At 42.1% G+C, this 23911-nt stretch overlaps 1 non-coding gene across 1 annotated transcript; it reads left to right on the top strand.

The window, feature by feature from the left end:
- The first annotated feature begins 19713 nt into the window (after positions 1 to 19713).
- Positions 19714 to 19786, top strand: Trnan-auu (transfer RNA asparagine (anticodon AUU)). The gene has a single exon. It is a non-coding gene; the product is annotated as a tRNA-Asn (tRNA).
- The last annotated feature ends 4125 nt before the right edge of the window (positions 19787 to 23911 follow it).

Raw genomic sequence — 23911 nt, 5'->3', positions numbered from 1 at the left:
CACCCCTGCGTATCTCACGTCAATGAGCGAGCATGCTCGTAGAATACAATAAGTTATAGCACATTCGCTGTAGATCCTGGTTGTCTCTTCTATAACTGCTACTTGCCCTAAAATAATTTGTTTATTGTGTCGAAAAACACAGAAGATGTTCATTTAGCGCATAAACTGATGCAGGCGTAACAGTGATGGAGCTTGAAGTTTATAAGTTATTTAAAGCTGGTCATAGGTGACCAATAGCGATAGTTTAAAACGCAGTCGATGTGAACAGACATTGTCCCCTCAGGCGAGAATAAACTTGAGCCTGCTAAGCATGAACCGGGAACATTTATTTCACTGCAATGACTCTTCATGCGGCCACGCATGTATCAACCTAATTTATGTAAACAACGAACGTGATAGAATGTAAACAATGATATAAGCAATTTCCCGTAAGAAGAATATGCAGTGAGAAATGCCCCGAATTAAAACTGCTGCGAAAGAGTGATGTGCTTTTTGAGTACACAGCGATTTTCCGGAAGTAAAACCAATATGTTTTGAAAGCTTACCAACGTTCCACAGAGGAACATAAGGAAGGCAAATTAAAACGTGCCTAACAAAACATTGTATCGTGTATTGCACAGCACCCATAAATTGTCGGCAAAGGCTGCATAATGCGCTTATTATAATTCTGTTGAGAAATTTTGCTATGACTCAACGAGTATTGTTGCAGACGCTTTGCTACGCTGCTGCCGTTGTGGTACATCTGGGACGATGCCTATTTGCAACGCTGGATCCAGCTCGATGAATCGCGGTCGATGAAAGGATAATGCACATAATCAATGTGGCTCCTAAGGTCTTTTATGCACGTGGGATTGATGACTTCTGAGGGTGAACAGAAATGTCTAATCCTCAAACAAAACATGAAAGCTAGCTGACATAGTTACGGCTCCATATACAGGTGTGCCCTACATCCGTAATGAGAAGTTCATATAATATAGGAATTCAGGCAAATTACAGTGTATATTCCGCAAATTCCTAGAGGGCATGGAAATGTGATTTTCATAAAATGGAAACATCTTAGGTAGGGTTGTTGTTGTTGTTGCAGCTAAAATGCGAAACGTAATAGCGGTGTGCACCTCGGTCACGGAGATTACCAGGTGGTTCAGGAATCGTTCGAAAAATTGTGCATTCCTCCGTCAAACGAGGGCTATGGTAGGACGCGAATCTTTCTCGTGAGGGATCTTTTGCTCGTCGTCTATGTTTTCCAAGCCGCTTCAACCATGCGGTAATGGACCAGTTAAACTGGTTCCGGCTTCGTAGCACGCGCGAGGCATGCACTATTCCGGCCGGCCACCGGAAGCGCTACTTTTTTCCACTTCCGCGTTCTCACTCTACAGATGTCATCAGTGAGCTTTAATATATCTCTACCAACCTTTTTTATTATTTTGCTTCCAGCATACGTTGAACCCAAGGCTAGATTATAGTCCTGCAGCTCGTCGCGGGGACGGGTCGATCGCAGCCCACTCTCAAGTACATACGCAGGTCTTTGCAGACCTATATAAGACTGTAGGTGCGCATAACATATCGCACATCCGATTAGGCAGTTGGATGTCATTTTCACACGGGAACTTTCCCAATGGTGGTGTTATCAGAAAGAAACAGTAAAGTAATTAGTCAGTTCAATGTCATTTCCACACCTATATATCCCAACGTCGGTGTTATCGACAGGACATATTTATTTCTGTGGAATAAACCGGCCTAGATGTCATCGTAGCTCACATAAATGCCCCATCAGGAGCTAGTATACTTCGGTCCATTAACAAAATAATTATGGTAATTGATTTCTTGCACCAATGGGCGCGAAAGCTGTGAAAACCGAGATTGAGGGCTGCTGCTGCATGGACGGCTTCATTTCACTGATTCATTGACTGATTGCTAAGGCTATTCCCTTTATAACGGATTATTGACGTGTCAATTTACCGAAGGAACTAATTTGTTCATGTTTAAATAATTCTTTCAGCGCATGCGCTGCTTTTATGGCGGGGTCAAAATACTTGTTTTCTGTTACATGGTAGCTCTCTTAGGCAATATTCCCCTGTCTCGTTTTGGTCAACCAGCATTCTAATCTTCTTGTAGTCATCTCGAAAGCCTTGAAGTATCAGCCTTGGAAAATTTGACAGCCTTGAAGGTAATCTATGGGCGGCAAAAGACGCATTCACCCCCCATTTTCAACTTACGCCATCTCCGGGGATTGGAACGGCCACAACAACGGCGCGCCGCCGATCGAAACACGTGGGCCACGCGTTTGTGTACGTACTTTGCTTTTCTTCCACTTTCTGGTTTTGTCTGGTAAGTCGCGCGCGGCTACTTTCCTACTGTCCTTTGCGCCCTCTAGCGAGAATGAGTTTTAAGATTGTCGCCACTACTAGCTCGAATAATTTATTGACATTCTTCGGTTTTTCGAGCCGAGTGCAACACCGTAGGCCCAGTTTTTTTGCGTTCCGCTGTTATTCTCTGGGAGTCGGCGAAGTCTGTGGTAGAAGTTGACGGAGTAACGTGCGTGTCCCACACGCATAGTTGTTTGCCTCTGCTGATGCTAGGTGAATTATGCCACCTCTAAAAACGATGTACTTTCCTACTGTCCCTTGCGCCCTCTAGCGAGAATGAGTTTTAAAATTGTCGCCACTACTAGCTCGAATAATTTATTGAAATTCTTCGGTTTTTCGAGCCGAGTGCAACACCGTGGGCCCAGTTTTTTTGCGTTCCGCTGTTATTCTCTGGGAGTAGGCGAAGTCTATGGTAGAAGTTGACGGAGTAACGTGCGTGTCTCACACGCATACTTGTTTGCCTCTGCTGATGCTAGGTGAATTATGCCACCTCTAAAAACGATGTACTTTCCTACTGTCCCTTGCGCCCTCTAGCGAGAATGAGTTTTAAAATTGTCGCCACTACTAACTCGAATAATTTATTGAAATTCTTCGGTTTTTCGAGCCGAGTGCAACACCGTGGGCCCAGTTTTTTTGCGTTCCGCTGTTATTCTCTGGGAGTCGGCGAAGTCTGTGGTAGAAGTTGACGGAGTAACGTGCGTGTCTCACACGCATAGTTGTTTGCCTCTGCTGATGCTAGGTGAATTATGCCACCTCTAAAAACGATGGCAAGCTGTTCAAACTTCTGTTTTCATAGTGTAGTGGTGTAGTGTGCCATGGAGTAAATTGAGGTTACAGGAGGGGCCAGGCTTGTGGAGGGATGAAGTGCGCGCAGTGGTTGCAGTGGATAGCGTATAAACGCTCAGCTTCTACAGTTTCTGTGTCTTCTACATGTGTAGAAAATTTACCTTCTTCAGAGTTGGTTAACCAAAACCATACCCAGCTATGAAACTTGCCAGGTCGCCGCCGGAGCAGGTTCAGAATGCCCAGTGTAGGTCCGTCAGTTCGAAACTATGTATTACTGTGAGTGATGACGGAAAAATTGGTAAGGGCGTGCTGTTAATCGTTTGGAGAGTGTCTTGTATTATTTCGGAACCTAGCTGGTCTATTCACTCAAAAAGCATTTCAAATATTATAAAACAGCTAAGGTATATTGGAATCGTGAGGTTGGACGTGTGAAAAGTTGGAAAGGCTGAAGGTAGACTTTTTCACAAAGCAAGTTCATATTTATTCTTTCTATGCTTGTTTTGTCTTAATTCCCTTTTTCAAATGATTTACTTTGTGTGCAACGAATAGGATTGTGAACTTCGCAGTAGCGTATATATAATTCCACACGATATGAGGATTAGTGAAGAAATGCTGACGAAATAAATTATATTCAGTTATTTATATACTACGCTAACGTTCGGCGGGACATTGCAGTCGATTGTATTAACTTGGAGAAAATATTACAGTTTGAAATAATTACAATCTGCACAGTTTCGGTCTGCATTCCCATACGTTGAACCGGATATGTGGTTTCCGGCGTATAGTTTTTTTCTTCCCAACGGCTGAAGCAACTTTTATTTCTTAGATATTCCTTACTGCTTTTCTTTATTGAAAATTGCAGTTCAGCTTTTCGCACTGCCTGCTTCGCGCTGTCATGCGAGCAGCGGCGCCTGGAATAGATTTGACAGGTTGGCAGTGTCAATTAAGGCGGAGGAAGGGGGGGGGTGAGAGGGAGTCACTCACACCACCACCTCGCTCCCTCATGCACGCCACTGCCAAGTACTGCAGTAAAACAGTTCATCGATTACGTACGTGGTATGTCGCATCGACACACATATCTGCAGTCTTTGTCGTCGGTTTCTCGGGTATGTTGAAAGTGCACAGGAGAAGCAAAAATCAACGTACAAATTTACGTATCTAGCTTGAATGAAACGTTTTATGCTCCATTTGTAGGGAAAGTAGCTTTCTTTCTAACTGTCCCAAAATAATCTGGTCAGAGTTAAATGTCAAGTTCGTTTAATTTTTGATTGTCACGATGCGTTTGGCGTGGCGTAGAAAAATTTGACTAAGCACAATCATTGATATAGCTTGGTACCTTATAATTTATTCAATTGCTACTGAACACGTATATACGTCACAAAAAAAACAGTTATGCTCTCACTACCTTCCGTATTGCGATGTAAGGACAGCAATAAATACGGAGCTTGATTAATTGCACGAGCATACACGAGCTGGTAGGGGGGCTTAAATGACGGAATTTTAATCGCTTTGACTAATAAAGAAGGGACACTCAGGTGCTTCTAATATACCTTGTGCAGTAGCTGTCCTATTTTCCTATTTAGCCGTTTACTGCATTTAGACTTACTAGTGGAGCGTAACAGAAAGAGCTATACGCCCAGCCCACCTCGTTATCGTCGTGTAAAGACAGGTGGTATACCTGTGTTTTCAGATTTTTTCTATCAAAAACACGGTGTGTGCACTATAAATAGTGTATATAAAAAGTTTCTCAGTTTTTGCAAACACTTTGTTCCGCCTATATTAAAAGCGATAATTAAACGGAAACAACGACTAACTCAACTGTTTTAAATTTCGCCGCAAAAAAATCGTTAAAACATTTTTTTAGCATTTTTTCTTTGTTCCGTTTCTTACGCAATTATTGAAATAAATTTGCAACTATCGACGAGCTATGCACTAATCAGAATTTAATGCTTGTAGTTCCTAAAAATTCATGCTCTTAGAAATGTGAAGTGGAACAACACAACCGCTGTTATAACTCTTCGGTGTGCTGCGCCCTGAAGCCAGTGAGGCCTCCTAATAGATCTTTACAGCGTCGCGGCGTGTTTTAAAGAGAATGTTCTTGTTGCTACTTCTGATCAAATTTTTTTGTCTGTCTGTAGACCTGCCGCTATCCCTCGAATCAGCCACCTTGCAAAAGCACAACGAATTTTTGAACGGGACGATTATACAGCCAAGACTTTTTCCACCAAGTAATTATGTGGCAGGCTTGGTACTTCTCGACACTGTTCGGCAAAAATGACAAGTGTATATTTTGGAAGTATAAAAATAAAAAAATTATTCTTGCAATACACCTAAAAGCGCACGTGGTTAATTTTTCCTCAAGTTAAAGCAAACGTGTAGAACATAATCATTTCGCCAACTTCTCTTAGATTACCAACTGGCTTAATGATGCTCTCAGCTTTTCACCAGGACATTAAAAATGGCTAACGTTAGAGTCAGGATCTTGTGGCGTCGCTGACTCCAAACATTACAATAGGAACTAGCTTAGACGAAGAAGCATCGCGATGATGGGAAACAAAACCTTGTTTTGGCAAACATTTATCGCGTTTAGCGTGCGGAGAGCAGGACGAGAGAGATAGAATTTTGTGAGGTGGGCGGGGGTAGAATGGACAAAGTGGGAGGTGCTGAAACAAACAATCGCCTTTCAATGACATTTGTACCGATGCCAGCATATACGACGTCAATGCTTTATAAATTTAAGCTGCAACTGCTTGATGTCCTTGATGCAGAGATTTTACCCGCCATCTGGCGTCTGGCGGCGATCATCTGAAGGCTAAAATCTCGAGGTATGCTCTCTATTATATGGCTAAGTCGTAGTGCTGACGCCCGAACTCGTCATCGCAGTTTTTTAAGTGTGGAGTTATATTTCCGCCGAAGAATGTCTCTTCGAATAAACAATCGACGTCGATGTGGTAATGTTCGATCCGGTTTCTGTTTTTCAAAGGATCGAAAGAACGTGTATTGTTATGCCACCGGTGAACTCGAGAATCCGTTATTACGGCCGTTGGTGCCGTAGTTTCAGAGAAACATTTCCCTCTTCATGACTACCAACACGCAAGCAGAAAGACCTTTCTTGATTATAAATGTTGCTGGGAAATTGGTATGTCCACTCGTGGCAAGTACGCACTTACCAAGCTAGCGTAAGCGCGTAGCTTCGCCCCAGACATTCAATTTCTCACATCGGATGTGCAGTATTTTTGAAGATGGCTTTGAAGCGAACAGTATTTCTGTTATTTCTGTTTGGAGTACCGCCCGAAATGCTAAAAAGCGAACAGGCAAGAGCGGACGACCACGAGAGTGTGTTAAAACAAACAAAATTGGACACAGTACACAACCAGAACATTGAACAACCAGTAAAGTAATCATGATAGCGGCAAAAAGGAGCCAAGTTAATGGCAACTTCGCTGTCATAAAATCTCGAACACAGAAAGTATCTACCACATCGACACATGTTACATAACTTCAATACTGCGAAGTATCTCCCCCTCTACATGCCCCTTCCATCTCATTTCTTGCTCCTTTCCGAATAGCAAATGAAACCTAGTCTGACATTGCCACATACGGCTCAAATGCCGTCCATTTCCCTTTTTCTCAGCAGTAGCAACGCGAGCTGACAGTTAGGCTAGGGAGCATAAGGAACGCCGCACTGCTTGCGGCCATGCAGGTGCAGCTCGGCTAGCGGCAAGGCGTGCTCTAAAAGCCGCTGTTTTTGATACTCCATATTTGCGTTGCAATCATCCCAAGAATGCAGTATTTTGAACTACAAGTTGGTAGCATAGTGCGGCAAAAAACGTATTAAGAGGATAAGAGATAATAGATAATGAACCCGGGCACTTTCAAGGACCACATCCTTTTTCTCAGTTTTTTTATGGTTGCATCGAGCATGCAAACATTGGTATTTCAACCACGCTAGTAAGCGGGGTAGTTTAATGTATATACCGTACATTTTAATACAAAGAGTGCGTTTTATTTTCTTTTCCTTTTTGTCGACTCGTAATATCAGCGCTTGACGCATTGTCTTCTATTTAAAGAGTGATTATAGGTGGTGACAATGTGCTATGCCCCTAATAAAGATAGGATCATCTGGGCAGTAGCAAGGACTGCGTCCGCACCAATTGTGTCGTTTGCTGGTTGCAGACGTGTGAGAACACACAGGACGCGTAATATTTTGATCTACACGAAACATCCTCCAATTATGCTGACAGGCGTCGCGGCAGAGAGAGCACTTTTAAGACATCCTCTATGTCACGGTTCAATCGTGTAATTCAACGGTCATGGCTTTCTGGGGCTAATTTATTTACACTTTTTTCGCAGCTCTTCGAATAAGAGCTTTTCTTACCGACGCCCCGTAGCTGTTCGTTGCGTTGTACAGAACAGCGTCACTGCTTGTAATGAACTGTGTGTGATCGGATTGAGACAAAAACATGTTTTTTAAAGGTATTTTTGTGTTTTTATGCTGTGCAGTAGTGTGTGTTTTTTTCTTCAGACAATGTTCCTGACGGTCTTACTTAGTCGCCTGCTGCAACATAAAAAGGCGGCATTTGAAATTATTGCTGAAAATACACGTGTCATCATAATACTTATATTTAACATCTTTAGCTGTTGATGAAATATTGGGTCGGGCTGGTGGAAGGGCGTCCGCCGCTTTGGTTCTGTTACGGCAGGCCTGGGCATGCAGGAGGCCCGATTATTGTTTCTTTCTTTCGTCTGTTTGTACCATACTCCTCTCTGCGGTAAAGGAATTTCTAGGAATTCATTACTACGCGTGTAATTGACTAGGGCGTGCGAGAAAAACGAACAGCGTGTTAACCCAGGTAGCACGAAAGAGATGAAGGACGTCTACAATCACGGTTTTTCAGGACGAAAGAACCAGCTTGTACACATCCCAGACAATCCGATAACGCTTTCGCGGCGTTTCAGAGAGGTCTTAAATCGCGTCTAATGTCCAGCGGGTATTACTATTTCTAGACAACTTATTTACCCGCGTTAAAACGTCTTTGGAAATCGGTCTAAAAGGGGGATTTTGCAAGAGCTGTATAAGTCCATCAATGTGGCTTTTCAATCGGCATTGCAGATTCTTTAAAGACGTCTCGATAATTACGGTCTAGAAAAGGGCTTTGGAAAGACGGTAAGAATTCGTTTCTTGGGATATTTAGAGCAGCATTTTATGCGTATAAAATACGGCTGCATAAACCCGCTCCCCATCTACCACCCCCCCCCCCCGGAAGTGATGGTAGGCGTGAATGCGGCCACTTTGCTGCACTCATTTGCAATAAAAAGAGGCCTTTGGTTTCAGAAAACAATTTATTTGAGACCAAACAACGGGGGAAAGTACTGAGCACAAAAATACCATTACTATTCAAAACACACAATTCAGTGGAAAAATCTTTCTTGCACGTGCCAGAAGCATCATTACACAAAAACACTACATTGGTTATTTAGCGGGAGAATTCAGTGCAAAAAAAAACTTTGATCAAAAAAGATCAAGACACTTGTACCAGGACGTCAACATATTTCCACACTTTCCTATTTTTAAAGCAAGAATAGAGCGCACACAAAATATTGAAAACAAGTCGCATTCGTGGAAAGTGGTGCGCCAAATGTAGCCATTAAAAGCCCAGATGTCTGTATGTTGTCTCTACATTTTGTTTTCCCTCCCTGCAAACCAATCCTTAACGTATCTTTGCCGTACGACCTCTTAATTCCCTCGAGTCTGGGTTAACCAGGAGGTCCTGTCGAGCAAGTTAATCAAGCCGTGCAAATGAAGCTCGGAATGGAAGCGACGCTGCGCCAAAACAAGCCCAAAACAACTGTCACTAAAGCAGAAAACAAAGCCGTCTCGCCGACGCGCCCGCCGGTGTAAGCAGCACGTGGTTAACGCTGGGTAACCATTAGCCGCACCGTCTACACTCTACACTGTGAGTGAAAACCGCCCTCCTCCTCCCCAGCCGCGTTGGGAGTTTCTTGTCCCATACGCCACGAAGGAACCGTTGGGTGGTAGAAGTAGAAAGCTTTGCTTTAAAATGAGCCCTACGTAGGGAATTGCCCTCTATGCAAGATGACGACTACGAATAAAGACACATTGCCGCCTTATTTGCTGATTAAGAGTGCCTCAGGCGATTTTTTATACATGGCGATGACGAAAACATCTTTGTCAATGTAGCTAGCGTATGCTAAAGATGTCTAAACAACGCTTGAATTGAGCTCGCATGCATCCGAGCTCAGATGTACCAGTCTTCTGCGCATTGCATCCAGTTGTTTACACAATTGAACATTGATGCGATGTCAGTTTTAAGTATTTATTCTATTTTGCGTCCACATACGTAGAATGAACAATACACTGCTTCGTATTTTGAAGGCGCTAATACATGCAGTGCATTAGTAATATTTTACATTATCCTCTATCCGATACAAAAACACATACAATAATAGGAATGGGTGCGTTTTTATATGTTTTTGTATGGTTTGTACCTAAAGAAACCCTCTAAGAAAAACAAACGCAGCCGATCAACATCGTGAGCTGCGCCTAATTTCGGCGAAACAGTGATTATTTAAGCTTTACTGTTCGGTGACTATCGGCTAGAGCGCTAGGCGATTGCTTCCGCGGCGCATATTGCCTCTCTACTCAAGTAATTATGACGTTCCCAATGATGCTTCTCCGATCGCCTTCCTTTGGGTCATCTTCAGCTGAAATTTTCTGCCCGCATTTTGCGTGTTTTGGAACACGCTGCATCGTAGAAGGAATGGCTTGCACGGACACAGTTCTTCTATGCCTCTTGGTGTAATGTACTTACATAATGAGCTGTTTTCACCCACCTTCAATGCACGAAAAAAATGACGCGACACTGCGTTTCCAGCTTGACGCTGCTGCTAAAATGATACTGGCTACTACTCAGGCACGTTTAGTGTAATCTTAAAGCTCCGACTTTTGTTTACTAGACCAAGCGGGTTTATAATAAATATGCAAGTTATTTGCAGCCTCGTGCAATGATCTACAACACAGTGCAGGTGTTGTATTGAATTGGCACTTGAAGTGCATAATCGCACCGGCACGGTTGGACGCCCTTTTTTCCCTCGTATTCATAGTGCACAGAAGGCCATTCATTACGTCTGAACGTTTGCTTTACACGTGAGGACGGGTATTTGCAGTGTGCGCGCTTACTTCAGCCTAAGTATCCACGGCGTAGCGTATGCGCTCGTTGTAATGTGAACCAAAACACGCTGGACAAATATATTTTCAGCTGGGCAGTTTTTCCAGATAAGCAGCTGCTGCCGCCGAACTGTAACTGGCGTTTTGACAGTTTATTTTCGAAACGTGTGTTTAGGTAAACCTAGTTGAACCATAAAAATCGTGCTAAATTTTTGTTCCACGTTATATGTCGAATAAAACTGCCCCTGAGGGGGAAAAATTTAGATCAATGTGTACACGACCGTATGTTCGAATAGCGACAGTAATTAAAGCACCCCTGTAAAAGAGTTTTTAAACGTCTTCTTGGTCGTGATTATAAAAATTGCCTGATGTCGCTTCGCAGAGCCATAAAAATACAACAGAAATTCGTCCAATTGTGTCCCAGCGGATCAAATTTAGGGCATTGTGTTGGCGCCCATAATATTTCTAAAAGGAAATCCATCGCTCTGGAGCTATGAGAGAATGCCGGCCGAATTTAACTTCACGCACTCTAATATTGTCAGTGTTGGCTTCAAAACCAGAACTTTTTCATGCAAAGTTCTTCTTAAACAAAAACTTTAGCGTTTGTGCGCACCTTCTTCCTATTTAGCTAAAATATATGCTTGTAAGGCGCAGACACAGTTGCAGCAAAGTTGCCCAAAGTAGGCAAGTTCAGAAGCTTTTGTAAAATGTATGTCTGAAGAATTTACTTTATATTCCGCAAAAAAACAAAAGCAAGAAACACTTGGTGAATTTTTTTTTAATAAAAAAACGCGTTTGCAAATTATTTTTTTAATAAAACATCAAATTACATTGGCATTTTTCTTATATAGTCATGCGCTGCAAACAAAAATAAATTATAAATTTTGTTACAAAAACAACAAGTAACGCTTTGTTTTTTTCTAAACCTTCAATCTCTTGTTTTTGTTTTAATATTCTCTAATTTTTGTTTGCATAAGTTCTTTTAAGCATCTACCTTCTAAGTCATCGATCATCGCATCTGATATCGCTAGAATCTTCATGTGTTACGTTTTCTCTTCTCAACCGCACGAGAAATCGGAAGCAGGATACCGTTACTTGGCATCGGGACCTCAACAGCCACACATGCGTAAATCTTTAGGTATACAGATAGAGGGCCTACGTCAAAACTCAAGTGTGCCCCCTTTGAGTTCATTCTTTCTCAGATTTCTTGTTGCAAAAGTGAAGAATTTCCGGTGTTTCTGAACCCAAAAACAAAGTAAGTTTGCTCTTCGTTGAGATATTTCTAACAGACATTTCAGATATTTCGACGAATATTTCTAGGAGCACTTTTGTATTTTATGAATCAATATAGCATTGCTCCACACGGAAGCACGAGCAGTAAAAATATCCTTAGTATAAGCAAAGAACAAAACAAAAATTCCCAGTAATTACATCAATAAAACTTAGACGGTCTAGTTTTTCTCTACCCGACAAACAAGCAGGCGCCCGTTGCCATCTCCAGAACGAGAAACCAGGGAAGGGGGGAGGGCGCAACATGCCTGAGTACGTAAAAGGGCATAAACATTTAATAAACACATGCGTTCTTCGTATACATATTTGAAATCGGTGAATATAATTCCATGAACTGTAAGTGCATATTTCCGGAATGGGATACTATGCAGTTCCCCAAACCGGATTGGGGCATAACTGTAGTCTTCGCTTATCCACCCGTAGATTTGTTGCACGGTAGAAAAAATTGTTTCGATAGAATTGGAAATTTCCCCCGAAATTACAATGCAATCCCGACACCACTAGCGGAGTGAGATTACTGCTGATTCTGCGGATAGTCCCAGTATGTGTTCTACAGGCCGTGGCAAGTATTTCAGGCAGACAGTATCAGCCTTCCTCTACAATTCGGGCCTGTTTTGGTGATTTTCTGATATGTTGACGCAGAACTGTAGGGGCTTCATGCGACACTGAGTTAGGAGTAAAGTGCACGTTTCTATTTTTTTGTATATTCCCCGCAGGCTGTCTTAATTGATTGGAACAGTGTATTGTCGGTCATGACTGGAATCGAAAGCTCGTGTTTGATTGCCAATGTTCAAGATCTCACCTCACGATTCTGGAAGGCATGTTGGCCAGGCGAGCACCGCGGCATTCGATTCGCCTATTCCCGTCTTCCCACGTTCGCTCTTCAACTATTGTTACGGCACTTCTATTTTTTTTTAGTTATTTGTAGAGCAGGTTCGCTCCAACAAATGTTTCCTACTTGAAGAAATCATGCACTGGCGCTTGCAACGTGATGATATATTCGTATGGTTCTTTTACATGAGGTGTTTTTATCTTTAGCAGCCCATACCCGCTTTATATGCCTTTTTATAATTCTTTGGTAATTTTTTCACATTTGTCCCGTTTTATCAAAGGTTAAAATAGCCGCAGTGCCAAAGTAGAACATAGAGCGCTAGAGCTCGCGCTGACAAGGGTCTTTTCAAGCACACCAAGCGTCATGGTCGGCTGTGGTTTCTGAATACGGGCATCTAGAAGCCTTGTTTTATTGTTTGGTTTAAAGTCTCCTCCAGGTGTTAGTGTCCCTCCGTGTTTAGCACGTTCCGATTTTTTCACAAATAGCGGGCGACAAGCGCCAAGTAGCGGGCTTCTTAATCGAGATTAATTTTTGCAGAAGATAAACTCCAAAACAATAAACAGGCATTTTAAGGTTATAAAAACCCATGTATGCACGAACGTATAAATTTGCACTGAGAGGCAGAATAAAAATGGCTTAAAATATGTATTCCCCTTGCTCATCGGGATTTATCAAATACGACTGATAGTAGATCAAGTTAGGATTTTTGCATAAATTTTTGGTCTTTGTTCTTCACCTACGGCGAGCAACAAAGCACACACGTCACGACAAAAGGTTGGACTCAGTAACGTTACCACAAAGTTTTTTACTTTCAGAGGCCATAAAAAGACGGAAAAAATATTGCCTTTGCTTGCTGAAAAATGTAATAAAAGCGCAGAAGCTTCGTCATATCAAAGAAAGTCACGTCCAATCGATCTTCAAACCTGAAAAGACCCTCCTCGCAAACGACGACCAGTCCAATGCGTCGATTTCCGGCGCCTTAAAAGTAAGCGCATTGACGTACGATCTCACTGTATACCGACACGTCGTTTATGTGATAAAGGCATATATTGTATTCCTAATTTATGATCGATCCCTGTATTATTTCATGGAGAAGAATTCTTTTCGTAATTTTGAGGTGAACTTTAAGACACAATTAAATTCAGTAAACCAGTCTATGAAGAAATTAATTTGTTTTTGACTGGACGCCATCGGTACCACTCAAAACGCTTTGACATTATGAACGAATACGCGGCCGGGAACAGAGTTGAATGTTACGCTTTAGAGAAAAGACTAGTTAAGAACGGATATATGACAATTTGAGCTACCTTTTGTACATTTCATCTTCGAAGGACTGGACAATTTTCACTTCTAACGTTGCTCATGTACGAGCGTAAGCAGAGCCAAGAAATAAGGACGATTTGAGAGTATTCACACAGACATACATTACGAACGACACACGTGCAAGCAAAGTAAAGGATGCGAATGAGAAAACGCAGTCGTATACCGAACATGAGCCGTTGTGGTCGCCGATCTTCAACTGCCGGCATTGATGGGGTAGGAATCATCAGATGCCGTTCTCTGCGGATACTGTCACCACTTTCTTTGCTTTTAACGCTTTCAAAGACTGCATATACATGACCGCGCGTAAAGTGACTGCTCCTTCCATATCTTTTTCTTTATCTGAGACGTGTTACATTCAAGCATCGGGTCCTCGGTAGCGTCTATAACAAAACCTGTAGGAAACGCTTCACTTGGTAACATTTTTAGAGCCTTTCGCCGCGAATCACTTTTCTAAAAACTGGCACATACATCTCTTACAAATAAATACCAAACAACAAATAGAGTAGATACACCAGTGTTCGATTTCTAGAACAGATACAGCATTACCTGTTTATACTCGACCGTGCTGTGTTTGAAGGTCTTGACAATCATTGCTTGGCAGTCCATGCGCCCGGTGGCTAACCTACTATGCTTGCGAGCTCAAGATACTGAGACGAACACGTGAGCTGAGGCATTTCTTATCTAGTCGAGAGAAATAAACGCCAGCAGGGAGACGTTTCGGCACAAGTTTTGATTTCATGAAATCGCCTCAAAACGCGACAAGGTATGCGCAGTCGACAGTACTGCTCCGGCAATAAGCCGACTCTACTGCCAGCACTTCAATGAAGTTCGTGTGCCAATGCACGGTCTGCGGATTACAGCCTTTGAACGGTTAGGCCCTGCAGAAGTGCAAAGTCCTCGCTGCTGCTTTGCCGCCACGGTCGACAACCAAATGCGCACACATCCGCAAGAGAGTGGAGTGTTGTCTTTTTAATACGAAGGACCGAAGGGTTCCACGCTCCAAAAAAGCGTCGTGGTTTTGTTTGTTGTAGTTACCAATACATAAAGTCACGCCAGTGTGCGTGTAATTAAAAAAGCACATATATGAGCTTGTTCAACTAGAACTCATGTTCAAGCAGCAGAAGCAATGTACTCTCTCACCCTTAAATATCCTCGCTGAAGAACCGATTCAAAGAGAGGTACTGTTGTTGTTGTACCTCCTTTTTGGGGCATATAAACATTTGGGTAGGCCAAGCGGCCACTGATTTGAGAGGCAATATGCCCGTTTTATAAAATACATAAAACTATGAACGGGAAAGTTCAAATGTTTAGGATAGTGCATTCTGGGTCACAGCTAAACACAAAGATTGTTGATGGAAAAGGGGCACATCAGCCTCGCAAAGCGAGGGTTCTAGGATCTGTGTGGTGAGCCTTTCTTCTTTCGAATGTAATTCCCCGTTAAGACAAAGAAAGGAGATGTAAAAAGACAGAATTTCTCGATATCGCAGAAATAAAACCTATTAATGTAACTCTCGCTGAAAGGCAAGGCTGGAAAGCGGACGAAGAGCTGCAAACAAAATGAACAGTGAACTAGTGATTAGTAAGTGTGGCCTGGCCAGGCTTTTGCGTTCAAAGCAAATCGAAATAGTTCAATTCTTCGAGGAGTTATTTTGCTTTTTCCAGGTCGGGTGTGCCTGGACGTGTTTTCTAAACCACAAACTTTTCGATTCCTTGGAAAATAGCGATTTGTATGAACGTTTTATATTTCTCTCAATTTTTCACAATGTGATGAAAGAATAAATGCCCATTAGCTCATCCTTCACCGTAACTTGCAGATTTGTTAAGGCCGTGACAGGGACAGAAACGTGCCTGTAACGCCCAATTACCAGACGCAAGGGCACCTAGGCTGGCCAAATGGTTTGAGCTAGTTAACATTGGAATTGCTGAACTCCAGAACATTTGTTGTAAAAGTATTCCGTGAGTACTGTAATCTCAGTACTTTTGCCCAGCTTGAATGACAGCGTTGTATGTATAAAGCAGAGCGGGAGCCTGAAAGGGCACCTCTGAATGCAGTGCATGAGAAGAGAGAGAATAAATGTTATTTAAATCAGCAAGGGGGATTGTACTGAGCTTCAAGGTGGCGTCCTCAGTGCAGAATGCCTTGAGCACTGGCAGTATCGACAGCCATTTCAGCCAGCCGTAGCTGGTCGTCCAGGCTGGTGCTCGCCAAGCCCCTTTCCCAAAGCTTGACAGTAGAAAGTTGCAGGTTGGGAGGAATCAGTGGAGATTGGTCACACCCTCCAACCATATGGACGAGAAGACGTTTCCCCAGCCTAAATCGCAGTTACCACAAATAGAGACGCTATTACCTGAGTTATTCGGGCAGTAGTACTTATTTGAATTGGTATGGAACGTTCCAAACAGAATACTGAAAAAAATGGCGAGAGCATTCTTGCGAGACTTTACTTAAAATCCGATAGAGTGGTTCCGTGATTCACATCTAAGGAAATAATATTAGTCCGGCGTTCGGAATTCTCCTCCTTGCACAATATACACTTTGAAATAAGACACGTTGCCGTCATAGTCACTGATTTGAAGTGCTTCAGGGGATGGTTCGAACATGCCGGAATCGAAAACGCCGCTTTTCCTATAGCTAGATGTTGCAAGGTGCAAAACAGCTACTGTATTACGTTCGCACGCATCCGAGAAGTTGAGCATATTTTTAACCTTGCACCCACTTCTTTACGCATTTACACTACTCTGAAATGACAATATGAGTTTCTTTAGGTGATTTTTTAATTCAACGGAGTAAATATAATGATAGGAAGTTGCGTAATATAAAGACGTTCTTAGATTCAGTTCATTTAGTAGTACAGTCAAACCTCGGTACAACGAACACCACATTAACGAACTTTTCAGATTAACGAGCGTTTAAGTAATCCCACGCCGACTGCTTATAGTTTTAATGTAAAATTATTTCACTACAACGTACTTCAGAATAGCGAACGTTTCAAAATAACGATCGTTTTATTTATTTCCGTGCAATGTTAACAACACCTCAGTACTACGAACTCATATTTTCAAGGCCGGAGACTTTTAGAAGTCCATTCAACAATCGCGGCAACGGGGGCAGTGTGCTAGTAGACGACACGGCAAAGCGCAGCGAAGAAGAGGACGTCTTGCAACTTGCTCCGCGGAATGCGGCAGCCGATGCAAGAGGGAGAAAAAAGGTGAGGAGAAGAGAAAAAATGGAGCATGGGTAGCCTTCTCCGTCCCGAAAGCCGCGGCCGCGCTATTCGCGCTCACCCCAACTTTTTCTACGTTCCGCCGCTGCTCACGTGGCTTGCTGAATCTTCACGGACATCAGCGGAGCTGACAACAGAGGACATTGCCCAGACCGTGAGCGTTCAGGATGAAGAAGTGAAGATGACAGCGAGGATGGCATGAACAACGATGCCTCTGAGGGTGCCGCAGTAGCACTCGAAGACTACGACGAGCACGCGACGACTGTGGATGTGGTGGACAGCATACAAAAACTCCGCACATGTCCGGGGAAAAACCGCACGGCCACTGATTCACTTCCTAGGAATGTGTAAGAGTTTGAGTCCTTCGTGCTAGGAAGCTTGTGCTACTCGCGCTAGATGAAAATCGCCAAACACTTTAAATGAACGTGCATTGCTTCATGATCACTAGTGCATTTTTTTGTGAAACATGACTCCAAGGATGCACTGCTGTACACGTAGGTCGTTTTAGGCATTGAAATACTATTTCTTTTCTTAAATTTTTCGATTTTCACTATAACGACCTTTCAGAATAACGAGCAATTTTCCACGGTCCGCTGAAGTTCGTTATATCGAGATTTCACTGTATTTATTTCGCGCTCTATTTGATGCAAATGTATCACGTCAGTAAAAATAGGGGTGTATATAAATACTTGCGTATGTATACAATGAAAAAAAACACTCTAAAAATGCAGCGGATCAACATAATGAGCAGCGCCTAATTTTGGAAGAACAATCGTTGTTTAAAATTTACTGTGCTGTGGCTGTCGGATTGACGCCCGCACGAGGGCTACGGCGAAGGGTCTGCACTGAGAATTGCAAATGATCGTACGGTTCCCAAAGGTTCTGCTTTTAACTTCCCAGGGCCGGTGTGGAGCGGATATTTGATGCCTGTTTTTTGCTTGCATCTCCAAGTTGCAGCCCGCGGAGTAGGAAAGGGCAGCGCGAAAGTAGGTGCAATTAAAACAAATTATGAAGAATGCGTGCTGCGTAACAACAACCCCACAGCAATTACTGCGCGTATATTTTAGTTTATAGGCAGTAGTCTCATCCTTTGGGCGTAGTTATTTTAGTACGCTTGATGTGATGTACCTAAATATTCAGCAGTTCATAGCCCTCTTCTATCCGAAAGAAATGAAACTACCCTTCGCTGCGGTTACAATGCGATTGCCTAATACTGAGTATCTAATTAGTTGAACCCGAGTCCTTCAATGCTCTTTAAGGACAGGAGCTCCGCCGTTACACGATGGGAGGAGTTTGCTATGTCCACGGAGCCGCCGTGGGGCAACGTTGGGGACTACGGAGGGGGAGACGAGACCTGCGTGGTGCGTACGATAATCTAGGCTCACCAGAAATCCGGTGGCATCGTCAGGTCGTTTTCGCTATTTCACGTACTTGACGTTTTTGGTCATGTTGTTCGGACACTGATGGAAACTCAAGAACTCTAATACAGCGATGGAGTGCGAAATAGCTATGAGGTCCTGTATTTCTATCTACAGGCAGCGACATTTTGTTACAATTGAAGCCATAGCAATAAGCAAATGTTCCCAATTGAAATGAAAGCCAAGAAATATGTTAATGCACTTGGCAAAGCATATTTAGGTCGCGAGGGTCTCTCGGCGTCTCCCTTTGTTTGTTCTCGTTCTGTCGGCTGACCTACGTCTGAAGCTTCTTTAGATCCACCCTAAAACACTTCATTTTTATATCACTAAACCATGCCTTCAAAAGAGTGTGAGAAGGAACTACGAAATCACACACTGGGGTATTATTGGCCTGATAAACCAAAGGTTTATACTGATGCGATAATTTGATCCACCCTCACTCTCAATCAAACACCAAGGTATTCATCAAACCGCAAGCACATCACTAATAATAACTAACCGACTGAAGGCCACTCTAAGCGCTGACCATCGACCGTTCTACGGCCTCTCTAAAGAGGTCTTCCTAAGGCGGGCTCTGAAATTGCGTTCTGTGCCGATGAAATTCCTGCCCTTGTGACACGGCGTGCATTACACATTAAGCTGTCAGTCTCTCGTCATATATATATATATATATATATATATATATATATATATATATATAAAGCGAATCAGAATAGGAAATGAGGGGCTCGTTGAAAATAATACAGAAATAAGGGTTGGCAGTCAAGAAAACCTCGGAAAGCAAAGTGGAGGATGTGGTAGGTCATTGAAACAGATAAAGAATTTGGAAAGAAAGAACGAAATTTGAGAAAAAATGCCCGCCAGGACCTCGTGTGTTGGGATCCCACCTGGCGGGCATTTTTTCTCCACTTTCTTTCTTTCTTTCCAAATTTTTTATCTGTTTCAATGACCTACCACATCCTCCCCTTTGCTTTCCGAGGTTTTCTTGACTGCCAATCCTTGTTTCTGTGTTATTTTCAACGAGCCCCAATATCCTAATCTGATTCGCTACATGCATAGCGAGGGCCTCTGTTCTGGCAGTCTTGGTGCCATAGGAAGCTTAAGAGGGTTCAACGCTGGTCGACCACTCTCGACATGTTGTAGACACTGGAGTCACGGCCCGGGGGTTAAAAAGAAGGTCCCCTTCACTCCGAGTAGTCCGAGTGGCGCTGGCTACCACCCCTAAGCACAGGAAACAAAAATACCTAAAACATAAATACCCCAGAAAGTGTTGGGGAAAATCGCCCCGCCGGTAGCGTAGCGGTTATCGCACCAGACCATTATTCTGGAGGTTGTGGGTTCAGATCCCACCTGGCGGGCATTTTTTCTCCACTTTCTTTCTTTCCAAATTCTTTATCTGTTTCAATGACCTACCACATCCTCCCCATTGCTTTCCGAGGCTTTCTTGACGGCCAACCCTTATTTCTGTTATATATATATATATATATATATATGTGAAAGAAGTCGACTGACACGTTTCCCGTTTTTCCCGTATATATATATATATATATATATATATATATATATATATATATATATATATATATATATATATATATATATATATATATACAGAAAGAAGAAAGATAGGTCAGCAGTCTACAACGCCAAAGGAGGCATAAGGGTGTGGTTAGGCTCTTTTCTTTTTCACTACGGTTAATTAAGTAAACATTCTTTTTTTTTAATTATACAGAAGAAAGAAAGAAAGAAAAGAATTGGTAAGGCATTCGACATGTAATCGAAAGGCGTGGGTTCGGTCCCCACTCTGGGCGCGTGTTTTTCTTTCTTTCTTTCTTCTGCATAATTAAAAAAAAAGAATGTTTACTTAATTAACCGTAGTGCAAAAGAAAAGAGCCTAACCACACCCTTATGCCTCCTTTGGCGTTGTAGACTGCTGACCTATCTTTCTGTATTTCCTCAACGTTTGCCTTACTATATATATATATATATATATATATATATATATATTTATATATATATATATATATATATATATATATATATATATATATATATATATATATATATATATATATATATATATAGATATATATATATATATATATATATATATATATATATATATATATATATATATATATATATATATATAGATATATATATATATATATATATATATATATATATATATATATATATATATATATATATATAGATATATAGATATAGATATATATATATATAGATATATAGATATATATATATATATATATATATATATATATATATATACACGCCGTTGTGATGAATCTAGAGGCCCATAACAAATTTGAACCTCACGGCATACGTCTTACTGAATAACTTTTTCAGGCGCCGCGGCGCGCCTTTCCTTCTTCATCTGTGGTCCCAGGAATGACGCCGCATCAAGCGCAACTCCAGCCACCAGAAGGCACCCGTACTTTACATAGTTACCCCGGCAACTACAGATTCCGCCGCCGTCACATGATAGCGTCGCAGCCGCAAGGACCTAAGACGACAAAGGCACGGCTCACCGCAAATGACATTGACAACCTCCTCCGGCAGGGGATTATTTTTATCGGCTTCATGCGCATAGCTGCTTTCCCATACAAAAGATGACTCGTGAAAAGCTCTACCGAAAATGCTTCTGGCGCCCATCAAACACGTCATCCCGGCAGGCAACAAGAAGGTACGCAGACTATCAAACGACAACAAGGCAGCTGCCGGTGATTCTGCCGGCAGACACGACACACCGGTGAACGGAAAGACTTCAACAAGACAGGGCATGTCAGCCGTTTTCAAAGGAATGCAATGTGCCTCTCTTGAAAAATGGGAACAGAGCAGACTGACTGTGACTTCGCGCACAACATCGAAGTGGGAGTTGTATTTTCCCAGGGGGGGACATTTATGGTAACGGAGCACATGTGGGAATTGGAGCTTACAGAACGATGTTGAGCGGCGCCACAATATTACTTGAGGCGCCCTTGTGCTCGTGCTGAGTTTAGGTAACATTATCCAGTTGATGGTTTTTTTCAAAATTAGCAGAGGTATCTTCGAGCTCGAAGTTAAGATGGGTTAAAATCCTAAATATCGCCCTGTGTTCACGCGACGAAAGATTTATCGCTCACGCTTTGAAAGTTTTCCGATTGTCTGTGCGATAAGCTCGCAGTACTGAAGAAACGTCAGTAAACTGTTACCACGGGAAATCCATAGCTTTATTCTTGATACCGCAGCCACGGCGAACACCGGACGCGTCATTGTCGGATCACAAGTAACTCGCGCTATCGACGTCGCCGCAGGACTCGCTGCGCGTCTCAGATTTGCCACTTTCGTATTCTGGGCCGTCGCCAGTGTGAGGAACGCAAGAAAATAAACTTCGGTTAAATAACTCACAACCTTACGCTGCCTTGCGCGAGATAAAAAAACTGCTGCAACCACGCCTGCACGCACAATGGCTGCGTAAGCATGACTGGCTCCACGGAAGCGTTGATATCTTGCAAAAGTAAACGAAGAAAATTGTTTTCACATGCGAGGGCAGATACCCCATTTTATGTCGAAATAAACAAGAGCGGTAGCTGAATATTCTCGGCACTGTTGACTGCATTGAACGGGCAGCAGCTTCACCGGTGTGCTGTGAGCCCGGGTGGCGCGGGTGCTGAATCCCCTCTCCCTTGCAGCGGCGACCCTAGGGACAGATTTTATCCTTGTATGCACGTGCGGCCAGAGTTTCGTGGTCAGAAAAGCGTTGAGTAACTCTGGTTGAACCCAACACTTCAGATCTGTATCGATTACTCCAAGCCGGTTACTACTTGAAACCCCACGGTTTGTGCGCCTCCTGTCAATACGCCGTAACGCAGAGTTTGGATTGTTTCTGAAACTTCAAGATTTCAGTCAGCTTTAGCAATGTATATTCTGTGTTGTAAACTAAATGATGCAATTGTTAATGCATCGTTTCTTTTTGCCCTACAGTCACACATATATTACCCTTACTGATCGGCAGCTGGTGTCTGCGAATATGTAACTGGCTCATTTGCAGAATATTTTCGAAACTCGTAGTTTCGAAAGGCTGCTCATACTGTGGAAATAACATTAAGATGAACGTGTACGTAACCATTTGTTCGAATAACAACTATAATGAGTGCGTCCCCAAGAAACCCTGACATTCTCGACTATCCTCTAATGACTAGCAAGACTACCGCCGTACATGTGTTTGAGAAATCACACATTTTCACAATTCTGATGCTTTTTATAATAACAGGTGCATTATGTTGATCCGCAGTATAGTAAAAAAACAACACAAATGAATGAAACTGTGGGCCGAAAAGATCAAAATTGGGGTATTGTATTCACGCACAAAACATTTTAATAATGATAGCGAATGCTGTGGAGCGCACGCAGCAATGAGCGGCAATTTCTTTTTGTGCTCACTAACAATGACGGTTTTGTCTGTAGCCCAAAAATGTTGCCCCGCAAATATTCTTCGGAAACGACACCCTCTTCGCTCCTTGCGGCCACCATGTTTCAATGTTTTGCTAAAAAAATACTACTCTGCTAAGGCGCAGACGATGCGTAACACAGAGGTCTTGTTAAAATTAAGCACACTACAAGATTTTTGTAAAAAGGAACTAATAAAACTTTGCATTTTTTATGCAGCAAGAAAATCAAAGGCAAATGGCAACTGCGGTGATTAAGTTTAGTAAGAAACTATTTTGTTGTAGTTTTGTTTACATTTACAAAGACCAAAACATTGCTCTGTATCATTTGTTATACAACAACGTAAAATTTAGTATTTCACATTCGCTGCTTTGAAGAATACATCTCTAAAAAGTGATGATGTCCAAAGCACTTGTTATGTTTTGCAGTTCAACAAATTTTGTCTCTTTTTTTTTGTTAATTTCAAGTTAGCGTAAATTCATCTTTACTGAGCTATCATACTTCTCACATGAATTCCAGGTTTAAATAACGATTGGTGAATGGTTTTGTCCTGTGGACCTTATAAAGGACTGTCTTGTAGGAAATTTACAAGTAAAAAATAGTAAAAATAACTTAGTTGATACTAGTTATTGACAAACATTTCAGGAAACTTGAGCGTCCCGCGAACAGTCATAATTATTACATGGAATTCCTTCATTAGCAAATGTTCCGTACAATGGTGGCCAACCGTACTGGCACTAACTAGGATCATTCCAATCCGATAATATGAAATCAAATTTCTTATAAGAAAAAAAAACAAAGAAAACAGGGTAAATGCGTCATTTTTGTCGGTATTCCTTAATATAAATAATGCTTACAATAAAACTTATCATCCGTTTTTAAAAATTTTAGTTCATTGCACAGAATGGTAATTAAGCGAAAAGGCGGCCAAGTTTCATTGAAAAATGATTATTCCTTTTGAAGTTACAACTTCTCACCAAAGAAAAAAGTGCAGAAAATCAAGTTTAGAGAAAGATGAATAAAGTGTTTCT

This window comes from Haemaphysalis longicornis, unplaced genomic scaffold (genome assembly GCF_048455015.1).
Source record: "Haemaphysalis longicornis isolate Haplotype H1 unplaced genomic scaffold, Haemaphysalis longicornis Haplotype H1 scaffold_15, whole genome shotgun sequence".
In the NCBI taxonomy this organism is placed as follows: Eukaryota; Metazoa; Arthropoda; class Arachnida; order Ixodida; family Ixodidae; genus Haemaphysalis; species Haemaphysalis longicornis.
This window is presented reverse-complemented; position numbering and strand designations above follow the sequence as displayed.